We start from the raw sequence: 15,314 nt of genomic DNA on the forward strand, positions 1-15,314 counted from the left end.
TGTCATATTTTCTTTCTTCTTAATAAGTATAATAAATATTAAGTATTTTAAAATATTGCTATGCTGATAGACTACAGTGAACTAAAGCCTGATATTTTTAATCTTCTTTTGAATTTTTAAAGTGAATGGCTCCAATAATTTTGGTTTAAAATGATTGTTGGAATGTTAGAGACTGGAATTTGTTTTCTTTAAGAAAATATTTTAAAGCTATCAAGAGAAATTTATTTTTCAAATGTCTTCTAAGTATCTATCAGTTTCCTCATTTACTTTTTTCTCTATTACACTATTGCTTTATTGAATCACCTTGCTTCTCCTGAAATACATTTTACTGGATAAAAATACATTTATTGTTCTTTAGGAACTAAGTGCTAGTAATTTATTATAAATTATTTGTGTCTATATTTATAAGGAAAATGAGGTACCCAAATACAATCATCAGTTTTTTAGTTATCACAGACTCAAATCAGAAATCATTCCTTTTAGACTTTAACTGTACCCTAAACTATAGGGTAAACATATATAGCTTCCATGTAAAAATCTATACAACTTAGAATTGAGAAAATATGGCCATTTTAATTTTTACTACACTACAGTGGATAATTTGGACTGAATGATCACTTTTTTGAAATTTACCAAGCCTTTCAATGTATTAGTTTTCAATAATTTTCACTTTGTAACATGCAGTGAATTGTAATGAGGTTCTTCACCCACCTGCCCAAACGGTTGAGAAAATTAACACTTGAGAACATCTTAACTCACTTCAACTATTAGGGAGTAAGCTTTATTTAGTGAGTGATTAATTTCTGGAAAATATTATATTATAAATGTTCATAAATTAAAACATGTATTTTAACATTATGTATATGTATTTAACATGTGTACATATTATTATCTGCATTTCCATTCTATCCTTTAAAAAAGAAATGTGTTCAAGATTTCCATAGCTATTATCAGCCTTATTTACATGTGTTGAAGTTATTTTGCTTTATGCTTTTCAAAGCAAAACTCTTCTTTAAAAACAGATTTATGATCCTAGATTATGATGATAATAAAAATAAAAAAAAATAAGTGTGGGATGCACACAACTTGATAAAAAAAAACCAGATTTATGATTCTTAGAATTTCCTGGTAAATTGTATCTTCTGGCTATAAGATGTTGAATCCTTTTTTTTAAATTAATTTATTTTTTGTATACATTCAATGACATTGTTTAGCTTATGAGGTGACCATTTCAATATGTGAACAGTTTTCCCCAGTCCAGTTGATCAAAATATCTTCAACAGATTACACCACACCTCCCCATCCCGTCAATGCACTGCCTCTGTAAGATGTTGAATCTTACACTTGAAACTTAAAAGCACAAATACACATCAACTAGAATTCCTGAACTTGGAACTGGTACAATAGATGGATACCATTTGAATTGCCTACTCTGAAAAAGGCATAGTGTGTTTTGGGCAATATTTGAGAAATTAAAGAATTAAGCATTTAGGGAGAATTTTGATGTTTGTTTATTAGTCAATTATTTTTCTATCAGAATAAAGATGTCATAGCTAACAGAAATGTATTTTTTCATAGTTCTAGAGACAGGAAGTCTAGAACCAAGATGTCCACAGGCTTAGTTTCACCTGAGTTGAGTCTTCTCTCTGTGGCTTGTAGATGACAATCTTCTCCTTATGTTTTCACATGGCCCTTTTTCTGAGTGAGCAAATTCCTGTGTGTCTTGTGTGTCCAAATTTTCTTATAAAGACCCTGTCAGATGGAATTAGTGCTCACCCTAATAGCCTCATTTTAATTTAATCACTTCCTTAAAGCCCAGTTTCCAAATGTAGTCACAAACTAAGGACTGGTAATTAAAGCTTTGATATGACTTTTAGGAGAATACAAATCAGCGCAGCTCATAAAAATGGGGATATGGTTAAGGAACATTAATTATTTGCTCTTGTTTCCTGATGATCATTGCTACCCTCCCTTTTAAGGAATCCTCTAACTTTTTCAGTAAAATCTTGTATAAAATAATATACTAGCTAAAGATAGATTAAAATATAAAATCATTCACTTGCAATTTTCAGACACTGTTGAATATTATGTGTATTTTTTAAGCCTTAGCCTTATCAATTTTTATTTTGAATTCTGGCATAATGATCTGTCCATATTACTAATTACTCTTAAATAGAAGACAAACTCTGTAAAGAAGCACTGTTAGAATTGTTTTGGAAAAGTAATGTGTATTTATTGGTATTGGTTAATGTAAATATATAACACTCACAAGAGTGGACACATATCCAATATCTGGCCCATCAGAATACCAAATTTCTCGGCCTACAAGTATTTACTCTCAATGGAAATATTACTTAAGCTAAAATAGTATATGTCTGCATTGTGACTTGTTGGTTAGAGGCATCAGTAAAAATTATTAATTTAGGAACAGGTTAGACTATACTTTGGCAACCAACAGGTATAGGCATTATAGGTATAAGACACAAAAATTTTACTTCTTACACAGGTTAAAGGATTAATATGGAGTGAGAGGCTCTCTAGAGTGTATTTTCCATAATCATTCAATGATCCTGGTTACTTTCTTTTAGTTGTAGTAGTCAAAGCAGCATATACCGGCAAAATTCAGACACACGTAGACCAGTGAAGCACAATAAGGAGCCTAAAAATAAATCCATGTAAATACATCTAACTAATTTCTAACAAACTTATCAAGAAAATTCATTGAGGGAATCAGCAGTTAGCATAATGGCTATGTCTCTGGGCTCCCACGTAGTTGACCGCGGTTCGCATCTTGGACCCGGTGGCTTAAAACTCATGCCGGGCGCGTGTGCGTGCGTGCCCAAGATCCCGAGAGGAGAATGGAGGAGAAGGGATTGCGGTGTGACCATCCCCCCTGGGGGGTGATTTCTCGCTTTCTGTCTCTATTTCTCTCTCTGTCTGTCTGGCGAGTGCACGTGCCCTACAGAGAAAACCTCTCAAGCTGAGGGACGACCCAGCAAGAAAAAACCACTAAAAAAAAAAAAAAAAAAAAAAAAAAGAAAAAGAAAAAGAAGAAAAGAAAAGAAAAAGAAAATTCATTGAGAAAACAATTCTTTTCAATAAGTGGTTCTGGACCTCCATATGCAGAATGATAGTAGACCCTTGTCTCTTACCATATACAAAAATTAAATGCAATAAAAGCTAAGATCCTAAACTATGAAAGTACTAGAAGAAAACACAAGAAAAATATTTCAGGGCATTAACCTAGGCAAAGAAGTTTTAAATAAAATCTCAAAAAATGCAAACAAAAATAGACAAATGGGATTACATCATACTAAAAGTCTTCACAGAACAAAGAAGACAGTTAACAGAGTGAAGAGATAACCTATAGGATGAGAGAAAATATTTGCAAACTATACATCTGACAAGAGACTAATAACCAGAACATATAAATAATTCAAACAACTCAACAGAAAAATATAAATAATTAGATTATTTGTTATTGTTTAAATTTACTCCTTATTCACTATTAATTCAGAATTACTATAATGTTTGCAAATAACTTCACCCAATTATTTACTTTTAAGTCCAAATTCTTGATTCATTTTCCTGAAGAGCAATCTGTATTGTAGTAAACTATTATACCTCACTTTAGAAATGTCTTCATTTCACCCATATTCATGCAAAAAGTATAGCTGAGCATAAAGTTCTAGTTTGATTTGTATTTTCAACATCATTGTTTTGTAAGTATTATAGTTTTCTACATTTTTAATCTTTCCTAGGGCTGTTGGGAGGTAGTTGTATAATATACCTAGTTAAAGTAGCTGGAGAGTAGTATAAGAAGTCATAATGCCTAGATAATATCCCAATACTATATTGAACCTGTTAATACAAGTGAGACACTCAGACTATCCTAAGAATTCTTAATTAAAGATGGGTAGATAGAATTTGAAGTCTGTACAAAAAAGTTGACATAGCAAGGTTGAGATGCTACGATCAGAAAGACTAACTTGCAATGCTGACCCTTAGCTGGTGTCTGGGAACTTGGTTGGTAACAGTTGCATACACTTACATATGGCTCACCCGAACTGATAAGAGTATCTGTGCATAACCTGTTGGTGAAATAATATCATGTATGCTGAAAACTTGCTTTTCTTCTGGGAGTCTGGAACTTTGGTATTTACTAGGCAGTGAGTACCTACATGAGGACCCCCAAATAAAAGCTTGGGGCACTGAGTCATCAATGGGCTTTTTTGGGCAGAAACTTCACATCCATGTTGCTGCATTTCTGTTGTTGGTTGAAGAGTGCATTGCTCATGACTGCTCATGGGATGGAAAAAGCATGAAGAAAGCTGTGAATGCTTCCACACTTTGCCTGTGTCTGTTTCCCATATAATTCAGATGTGTATCCTGACTACATTATTGTAATAAATCTTAGCCAGGAGTATACTTATCTGCTGAGTCTCATAAGTTCTTCATAATAATAATGATAATTTCATATACTTGTATGATGCTATACAAGTAAACATACATTTTGCAACTTTTATGGAGGGTAATAAATTTTACATAATGAGTTTATTGATAAGGCTAAATGTTATATGGATTTTTTTCTTTTTTCTTTTTTCTTCTTTTTTTTTGCATTTAGAAGCTGTAAGTACAGTCAGCCAGTGGAGTGGGGTTAAGGCAGCTGTATCCCATGTTGCTGAATGTATGGTATGAGTCCTGGATTCAACAGCTTCTAAAGCACACAAGGTGTATACACATATAAGCACAAACCTTTTTTTTTTTTGGAGAGGATTTTGCTATAGGGTGCATGTGCTCATCAGAAAGACAGAGAGAGACAGAGAGACTGAAAACAAGAAATCACCCCCCCAGGGGGGGATGGCCACGCCGCAATCCCTTCTCCTCCATTCTCCTGTCGGAATCTTGGGCACACACACACATGTGCTCGGCATAAGTTTAAGCCCCTGGGTCTGGGACTTGAACCATGGTCAACTACATGGATGTCCAGCAACATAGCCATTATGCTAACTGCTGGTCCCCAGCACAAATCTTTAAAAGGGCAGAAATGGAGAAGGGATTGCAATGTGACCTTCTCCCCTGCGCTTTCTCACTTTTCCTTTTTCTCTCTCTGTTTCTTTCTGGTGAGCATGCATGCCCTCTAGGAAATAATAATAATTAAAAAAAACCCTATAAATTAATAATGTCTTATTTTTATTTCTCATATCTTTACAAGTCTGTGAAGTGAAAATTAATGAAAACTAAAGTGTAAATTTTATAGGAGATTCATCTGGGATAGTTGAACTTTCAGTGAAGTTATAGGTTTGAAAGTGATTTTGGAGAAAAAGGAAGTGCATTATGTACTGACTAGAATAAATTATATTTAGGTAAAATATTCTTAAATCATAAGATTTATATAGATACAATGGAAATAGAAGTAGGAGATCATGATTATTGAATCTGAGGATACATAGGAGATAGAAATGTAATAAAACAATGGAGAATGGAGGAGAAGGGATTGCGGTGTGACCATCCCGTCTGGTTGGTGATTTCTCGCTTTCTGTCTCTATGTCTCTCTCTGTCTGTCTGGCGAGTGCACGCACCCTATAGTGAAAACCTCTCAAAAAAAAAATATATATATACACATATAGAGGCATGTTTTGTTCCTTATGATTTGGTCAAGCTCTGGAAATGTTTCATATGGAGGTGAGAAAAAGTGTATATAGTAATGTATATAGTAATTGTTGGATGAAATATCCTAGAAATATCTGTCAGGTTCATTTGATTTATGATATCAATGAACTCCTCTGGCTCTTTATTTTTTGTGTAGATGCCCTGTGTAATGGTGACAATGGGATGTTGAAATCCCCAATAATTAATGTGTTGTAGTCTACCTCTCTCTTTAAATTTAACAGTCTTTTTTTTCCCATAAATTTAGGTACATCCAGTGCTGAGTGTGTAAATATTTATAATTCTTATGTCTTCTAGATGAATTGATCCTTTCAATACAATATAATGTTCATCTTTGTCTCATTTTAGCATAATAAGATCATGCAGTATTTTTCTTTCTATCTGGCTTATTGCACTTAGCATATTGTCCCCAAGGTTCATTCCTGTTGTTGCAAATGCCAGATTTCTTTTGTTAAGGCTAAGTATATATTCCATCATGTGTATGTCTCTATGTGTGTATACATATTAGATTGTTTTTCATCTATTAATCTGTTAATGGTTGTTTGGAATGGTTCTACACCTTTGCAATGTGAATAATGTTACCATGAACACGCAGTGAACATATTTATTCAAGATCCTGATTTCAATTTCTTTGAATATATACCCAGATGTGGGATTGTTGAATCATATGGTAGCTATGTTTCTAATTGAGGAACTTCCATACTATTTTCCATAATGAACATACCAATTTACATTTTTGCTATCAGTGTACAAGGATTTCTTTTTCTCTATATCCTCATCAACAGTTATCTTTTATCCTTTTTTTATTTATTTTTTGAGAGATTTTTGCTATAGGGCGTGTGTGCTCGCCAGAAAGACAGAGAGAGAGAGACAGAGAGACAGAAAGTGAGAAATCACCCCCCAGGGGGGCTGGCCACGCTGTAATCCCTTCTCCTCCATTCTCCTCCTGGGATCTTGGGCATGCACCCACACGTGGGACTCGTGAGTTTAAATCACTGGGTCTGGGACTCAAACTGTGGTCGACTACATAGGAGTCCAGTGATATAGCCATTATGCTAACTGCTGGTCCCTATCTTATTTTTTTTAGAGAGAGAGATATTTGGTATAGGGCACACGTGCTTGCTGAAGACAGAGAGACAGGGACAGAAAGAAAGAAATTATCTCCTGGGGAGATGGCTAAGCCACAATCCTTTCTCCTCTATTCTCCTCTTGGGGTTTTGGGCATGCACACATGTACCTGGAACATGCATCCTGAAACATGAGTGAATTTGTCTAGTAGTTCTAGCAGGTTGTTTGTGTGTGTGTGTGTGTGTGTAGTATTTAGTATTTTCTATATATAAGGTCATATCATCTACAGAGACAATTTTACTTCTTCAGATTTGGATGCCTTTTCTCTGAGTCTCTTTTTTCTTAATAAAGTTCTTCTAGTACTATATTAAATAACAATGGCCAAAGTAAGCCTTCACCATTGCTAATGAGATGTCAGCTGTTAATAATAATGAGAATACCTTGTATGTTATGAATCAATTTGTTCTTGTGGTTAATACTCTCTTCTTGTCTGTGTCTCTTCACAACTAGAGTATTATGTGTCTAAGTGAATCTATTTTAATTTCCCATGTTGGAATTCAATACGCTTCTATGGTATGTGCATTTTTTCACCAAATTTGAAAGATATTTTACTCTATTTCATCAAATATTCTTTGTTCCCCTTTATTTCTCTCCTCCACTTTTTCTTTCATTTCTTCTTTCTCCTCTTCCCATTATTTATATGTTGTCATGTTTGATAGATCTTTGAAGCTCTGTTCATTTTGCTCATTCACTCTCTTTTTTAATATATTTTTTATTTTAATTTCTTTTATATCTTCAGTCACATTTGTCACTTATCTTACAAAGTGAATATTCTAATATGTATAAATTTCTCACCAATCCAGTTGAGAATACTATATACATCATCCTCAACAGACAATATCAGATTAAGAAGTTTCATTCTCTCTCTTTTTAATAGTGCCTCACACTAGACAATCTCAGTAACCTGTGTTCAAGTTTTCTACTTCTTTCTTTTGCCCACTGAAATCATCTGTTAAGCCCCTCTGGTAAAATTTTAATTTCATTTATTGTACTTTTAGCTTAAAATTTCTATTTAATTTACTGTTATAATTGCTCTATCTTTAGTTATATTTTCCACTTTAGACATTGTTCTCATACTTCATTATTTGTATATATTTTCTTTAGTTATTTGAGTATATTAAAAATGGCCAATTTAAAGTTTTTAAAGTAGATTTTAAGATCCAACAGATGAGTTTCTTCAGGGACAGTTTTTATTGACTGCTTTTTTTTTTTTCTTGTTATGCATCACGAATATCTTTGCATGTGTAGTATTTTTGTTTTAAATTGGACATTTGTAAATGATACAATATGATGAGTTTATAAATCAGAACTCCAACTCATTGGGATTTGTTATTGCTACTGTTTGTAGATTTGTTGCTATTTGTTTTGTGTTTTTTTTCTGAGACTAGTGATGAATTATTTTATTCTTTATTACATGTGGCCACTGAAGTTCTTACTCAGTTTATTAGGTGATAATTAGACCAAGATTTTCTACAAGGACATAACCAAATCAGTTCTACATTTTAACAAGGGCCTATGTGTGAATAGGACTCATATCGTCAGTGCTCTAGCAATGTACAACTCTGTCTCAGCTTTTACTTAACTACCTTTGCAGAGGCTCAAGATAAGCCACAGGTAAGATATTGGGGCCTTCGTAGTTCTTTCTTGGGCATGCACACCACCCTCCTTGTGCATGTGACCTTTAGACTCACATAAATATATCAGAGCTTTACAGATCTCCTATGATAATCTCATTTTCTAGATTTATTTCTGCATTTTTGGCCAACTTATTGTTTGACCTAACTGGTGTCAACACCTCAGGCAGTTGTGGTATTCAACCATTGCAGTTGGCCGTTATTTTGCCCATCTCTCTGGGGAGTGGTCTTTTCCTACAGAGCAAACTCTGAGTTGGATAAAATAAAGAGAAGCTCCGTAAATGAGGTTTTTCCAGGAAGCTGTCAGGTCAAATAATAACACTTCTTGGACAAGGGACTTTTGAGGCTACTCTAAAACAATTGCCTCTTCCAGTGACTGCTATGCTACTGATTTTCACAGCTAATTTCATTGATAGGCTCAGCTTTTCAAAACTACCATGGAACTGTGGAGAACAATATATTGTAATAGAACAAGTAAAAATGACTCAGAGCTTTCTTTTCTTGCTCAGATTCTGATTTTTTTTTTCTGTATAAACACTTTTTTTTTTTTTTTTTTTTTTTAAGGTTTTTGCCATAAGGCAAATGGGCTTGCCAGAGAGAGACAAAGAAAGGGAAAGTGAAAAATCACCCCTCAGGGAGTATGGCCAGCCTATCGTCTTCTCTCTTCTATTCTTCTCCAGGGATTTTGAGCATGCATGCACATGAACCCAGCATGACTTCAAGCCACCAGGTCCAGGACTCAAATCACAGTCGGTCATTTGGGAACCCAGTACCTTAACTGCGACACCACCTGCTGGTCCCTGAATAAACACGATTGAGCTGTTATAAGCCCTTAATTAATTTCCAGAGTTTAGAAAATGTTTCTGATGTTTTCTTTTTTTTTCCTTTCACTATTACCACTTTTATAGAAGGCTAGATTTTTAAAAGTCCTTACTCAGCTGTTCCCAAAGTGGTTAAAATGCACACTTTTGATTAGTTATTGATAATTAATATGTTACAATTCAGCCTAATAAATTACTCATTCTAAATACATTTACATTTATCTTTTTGAGTGTTGAATAATAGGATTTTGAAATGAGAAATGATAATTAAATATACTATTAGTACATATTTTTATTCTAGCAGAAAACTACTTAGAGTGATTTTTATTAGTTATTTGGTTTGGATTTCTGTCAAAAATGCACTTTACAAATTAGTTGCAATAGTAGATAAAAATAATGTTATTCCTGAGATATTCGTACTAAAGCAGTCTTAAAATATTTTAGAGACCACAAAGACTACCCTGTGATCAAGAGTATTTAACTAGAAGCAGCCGTTGCCCTGGTGGTTAAGACAGTTGGATGCTACATGGCTGATTACATGGTTCAAGTCCCAGACTTGGCAGCCTGAAAAATATGCCAAGTGAGTGCGCATGTGCCCCTTAAATCCTGATAGATAGGAGAAATGGAGGAGAAAGGATTGCAATATGACTGTTTCCTATGGGGGATATTTCTCTGTCTCTTCCTTTCACTCCCAGTTCTCCCTGTTGATCTTTGGTATGCATATATACTCTCTGACAAGTTAAACAAACAAAAACCAAAAAGGATACTTAACTAAACAAGATATCATAAAAAATAAAACAATTATAAATTCCTGACCCTTTTTATAGCTTTTGGGGGCACTTCAGAATAACAAAGTGAAAGAGATGAGAAACAAAAATAAAAATCATCTCGTCAGCGTTGTATTACAGTTTTTACCGAGGGCTTCACTTTTTGCTCTCACATACGGTCATGTATGTAATGAGTACTTTCCCCATGAAGTGCTAACATTTCCATTAGGCAAGCAGAAGTGAAGCAACATAATTTGTGCTTCCATATATACTTATAGATACCTTTAGGACCAGAGTAAACATCGTTAAAAAAAAAAGCTGAAATTGAGCTATGGTATAAACGCTTCCAAAGTTCATTTAAATAATTCATCTGTCTGTTGCCTATTCCAATTATTCCAGCTCATTCAGGTTTAGAAGTTCTGTTCTGAACAGAAGGTTAGCCAAGCATCTAGTTTGATGCAATTGCTTGTGCCTCTCCAGAAGGGATACAGAACCACAGAACTTTAGTCAGGGTCCAAGATTTCCCCTGGAACTGAGACTCACACCGCTCCAGTACTCGGTTTCCAAGATCGGTCTCTGCTTACTTGGAACCTGACAATTGAGTTGGCTCCTTTGCTATTTAAGCTGCACAATCTGTAAATTTGTCTTTTTTTCTTTCATACCAACCTATTGTGTATCCCATTTCCCCAGAGCGCTGTTTTAAGATCTTTGGTACTGTTTTCTTTTTAAATTTCTGTGTTAATTAGAAAGCATGCAGGTATTATACCTGAGAGATAGTATAACTTTCTTAATGATAATCACACCTCAGACTAGAGAGATCCAGTCCCCTTGCCTGAGGACACAAAGTGGCTTATTTCACTGCTAGGAGATAAATCTGACTCAAAGTTTACTGTGAATGTGTATGCATGTTGTGTGTATGTGATTCCTGTTTTACAGGAATTTGAGACCCTTTTGTGTTGGCCATACTGTGAACACTGGGATTTGCGCCCTCACACTTGATAGGGTTTTAAAAAAAACTCAAAGCAATGCTGAACAAGTCAACATAACTGTCAGGAGAAAATCACAGTAAAACAATAGTTTGTCTTTAAAAGCATCTGTCTTTACTTATTACTCACTCTGTAGCCTTTTAGCACCATATTATGCCCAGACTAAACCGTTAGCTACTCTTACATATGCACAAGTTAATGTTCCTGCCTGCTCTAAAATACAAAAGAAAAACCTATGTTTTTTGCAATAGGCTAATTATTTCAGCACACCCAAAATTCTTTTCTATCAAAAAAGTAAACCCAGTCTGTTCAGTGCCTAATATTGTCACAACACACACACTATTATTCTCGTATTCTCTCTAGCATCATGTAAATGGATAAAAATTTGGTGGCTTACTTTTGAGAGGACTGTGGTACAATAGGAGAGCAGGAACTGCAGGTAAAAACCACTGCCGTGGGCCAGCCAATAGCATGATGCTTCATTCAGCTAGGATTCCACAAGGCCGACTGTACAGTGTGAGTCCTGGATATGGTAGCTTGAAAAACGCACCAGGTATGTGCATGTGTATCCTAAAATCCCCACAGAAAGGAGAAATGAAGAAAAGGGATTGTGGATGATTATCCCTCCCTCCTAGGGTGTGCATTTTCATTTTCCTTCTTTCTTTCTTTCTCTCTGATAAGTGTAGCTGCCCTCTGGCAAATTAAAAACAAAAACAAAAACAAACTAAAACCTCCGCAGCATGTCATGATTCAATGAAATATTCTGTCAGATAGCAATCTGAAAATGAAGGTGGTTGATATCTTCCATGAAGTGGATAAATTCTGATGTTGGTTTAATGTGATACCTATATGTTTAGGGTATTCTGAGAGAAAGAATTTAGTAATTTACCTACTACTTCCTTAGCTGCAAAAAAGCTATTTATGACTGCTTTTTTTCAACTCAACCTTACAACAGGTTTTTTACTTTAACAGAAAAGACTCTGATTTATAATATTTATTCTGAAACTACTGTGACCAGCATTTATGGGACTAGTAATTCTTCAATTTCAGAAATTTTTCCACAGGCTAAACTTTAGGATGCTAAGCAGTATTACCGAAAAGGAGAGACACATACAGAATTTTACTGAAAATACTGTAATAATAATAATGACATTTACTACATGCTTTATACACCAAACACTGTTTCAAGTTATTTGTATATATTAACTCATTTAATCTTCCCAACAACCTTCAAAAGCGAGTATATTTATTACAGCCATCTTCCAGATGGGAAAACTGAGGCACGGAGGGATTATGCAATTGAGTAAAGAGCAGTGCGACCAGAGATTAAATTCAGGCATTAAGGAACCAGATCTTTTGCATTTAGACTTTATAAAGAACAACTAAAAAGGAAAGAAAGATAAAGACCCACAGGAAAAAAAAATAAGAAATGAAAATGGTTTGGTTTCCAAACGATAGATGATTCTGTTTTGCTCTTATTACTGCTCAACTTGAGTCCATTCCCTTTCTAATGAGAGATTGACCCTGAAAATTGATTCATTGGGAGAGTAAGTCTAAAATGTTTTAATGCAGAAATGAAAACAAATTTGTGATATCTCAAAGATTCCTTAAGATTCAAAGTAAAACTCTAAACATTGAAGCATTTTTTTTTCTTCATTCTCACTCATCACTTCATGATGAGGGTCCAGGGTTATTTTTTTCTTAGGTGAGACAGAAAGTCTACATACTCAGGGTGACAATCTACCTTCTCACCTTACAGAGAGGCTAGTCTTAACTGGGAAAGGTAAAAATGATCACCTACAGCCTATTTTAAAATCCAAGAGGCCCTCCATAGGGCAAACTGTACTAGTATAAAGTTATCATTTATTTCAGGAAGCACTTGGGTTTGAGCTCATTACAGACATGAACAGAGCTTGGCTTGATTAGCTACCTTGGATGAGCTTTTACAGTAAAGTTTAATTCTGTAATTAAGTAGCAAATAGCTTTCACACTCATGCCAAGCTAAGGAGCCTGGTGTAAGCTATTGAATCTCAGCCAGCAGTGTAAGAGGTAACACTAACTGTAATCTTAATGGCTGTTAAAAGTTCATGTTTAAGAAATCTGAAAATAGAAATCAAACTTGGAAAGACTATGCAGACCTGGAAAGTAAGTGATATTTTTTTAAAACATAAGTTGAAGGAAACTATTGACAATTATTCGGTGAATTTACAGTGGTAGAAAGGCAAAATCATTCATTGGAGCCAAGCATCATCTTGACGTATGAGTGATTATGAGGAGCCATCTATATCGATCAAGTAAAGCAAAATTTTTAGTAGCTTGCACCTCATCATTGTGAATACTGGTGACAGAGTTATAATTTCTTTAACCCTAAATAATCTTTGGTTCAGTAGACCACAAAGGCCCTTTTTAATATTGCTGTAATTTATGACTTGTTGTAATTTATGTACTTTAAAGCAGTTCCCACTTTTATTAGTAGGGAGAGAACTGAATTGCATTTAGGAAATATTTAATTTATGTGAGGATCATAATTTTTCCATTGGGACCCTTCCTTCTGTAGCCTGTATATTGGACTGCTTTTAAAATGTCACATTATCTTCATGAAAAGTGGCTGCTTTTTCACAGAAGTCATTTTTCATAGTTAAATCTCTGTGTTATTCCACAGTGTTTCTCTTCAAGTGCCAAAAGAAATGATAATGCATTCTGATTTTAGGGTCTTTATTAAAAGCTTAATTTTTAGACAAATTGGGTTGTGTTTAAGTTCTTGGGCCAGTAGAAATGGTCTCTATGGGTTTAGAGTATTTAATTAAAAAACTTGGTTAACATGAGTTCATGCATCAACATAGAGTAGCTATCTTAAGAATTATTACAAGACCTGAGTGAACATTTTCTTTAAAAAGGTTAGTATTTATGCAATTATTCAAAAACAATTTATAAAATATGCATCTATAGCTATGTGTGAATGAAAAAAATTGAGGGTCCAATATCCCCATGCTACCAAATAAGTTGGATTGATATGTTAAGTATCATGCCATCTGTTTTACAATAAAATTTTTCTAAAAGAGTGTTTAAAAATACCATACACAGGGACTAAAAGTGGTGTAGTAAAGATGCTGGACTCCCACATGCCGACAGCAGTTACTTGAAAACCGCAATGGACACATGTGCATGTCTGCCCCAAACTCTGAGAGGATAATGGAGGAGAAGGGATTGCAGTGTGGCCATCCTCCCTGGGGTGGGGGGGCGGCGGTGATTTCTCACTTTCTATCTCTCTCTCTCTCTCTCTCTGATGAGCCATGTTGCCTATGACAAAAACATATTTTAAAAAAAAGTACAGGAAAAGATGTCTCTGCATAAAGATCTGTATTGGTGGATATCTGATTGCCATTCTTAAATGTTTATATCCCAAAGGGGTACAATTTAAGTATAATAAGGATATACTTAAAATGGAATATAGTATAGCTAAACAAATGTTCAGTCATTGACTTCACATTTGGTGCAAAGGGGAGCTCTGCGAGCCTTCTCTGACTGCTCCCTGACAACTCTCCTCGCGTCCATATCCCTCAGGTCCTGTTGTGCTGCAAAGGCTCAGCCTCCACTCTGGGCTCACTGGATGCACAAACCTCACCTCTGCACTGGTGGCTGCAGCTCCACGGGTGCCATCATCACTTAATTATTATTTGTTAAAATAATTAATTCTGTGATTTCTTGTGAATAATATCTTGACTAGCAAAAAAATAAATTATTCACAGAAAAGTTATAACTAAAAGTTAGGTATTTATAGAGACAATAAGAGAACACAACAAAATAAAAACAGTGTGAATGACAGAATCATTATTGCCTTTTCTTAGGAAGGATTTCATGAGTGTTACTGTAGTTTTTATTATATCCTGTTATATAAGGAAAATATGTGCAAATAATAGGAATCCTTAAATGCTTTAATGGTTCTTTTTCCTTTTTATTATTTGCTGCCTGAGAGTCATATTTTAGAAATGACTAAATAGATGAAAAAGATCTTGTTGAAATTGTTAACTTGCAAACACACATATAGACAAATATCTATTTAGAGACAGATAAAGAGAGAACTGGGAAGAAGTATAATGTAAATCTTTGTAAATACTCTTGAACTGTTTAAGTCACGTAATTCCTTTTCTGTAGAATTTTATCATGTAAAATTCTGTTAAATTTAAATAACTTGAAGAAAGCACTGTTTCAAATCCCAACTCTTTGTATTATGTTTCTGAGGTCATACTTCATGAACCTAGACATATCTTTTATCTCCTTTACTTGTAAAGCCTTGTGAATGGTTTA

This window comes from Tupaia chinensis, unplaced genomic scaffold (genome assembly GCF_000334495.1).
Source record: "Tupaia chinensis unplaced genomic scaffold, TupChi_1.0 Scaffold000153_1, whole genome shotgun sequence".
NCBI lineage: Eukaryota > Metazoa > Chordata > Mammalia > Scandentia > Tupaiidae > Tupaia > Tupaia belangeri.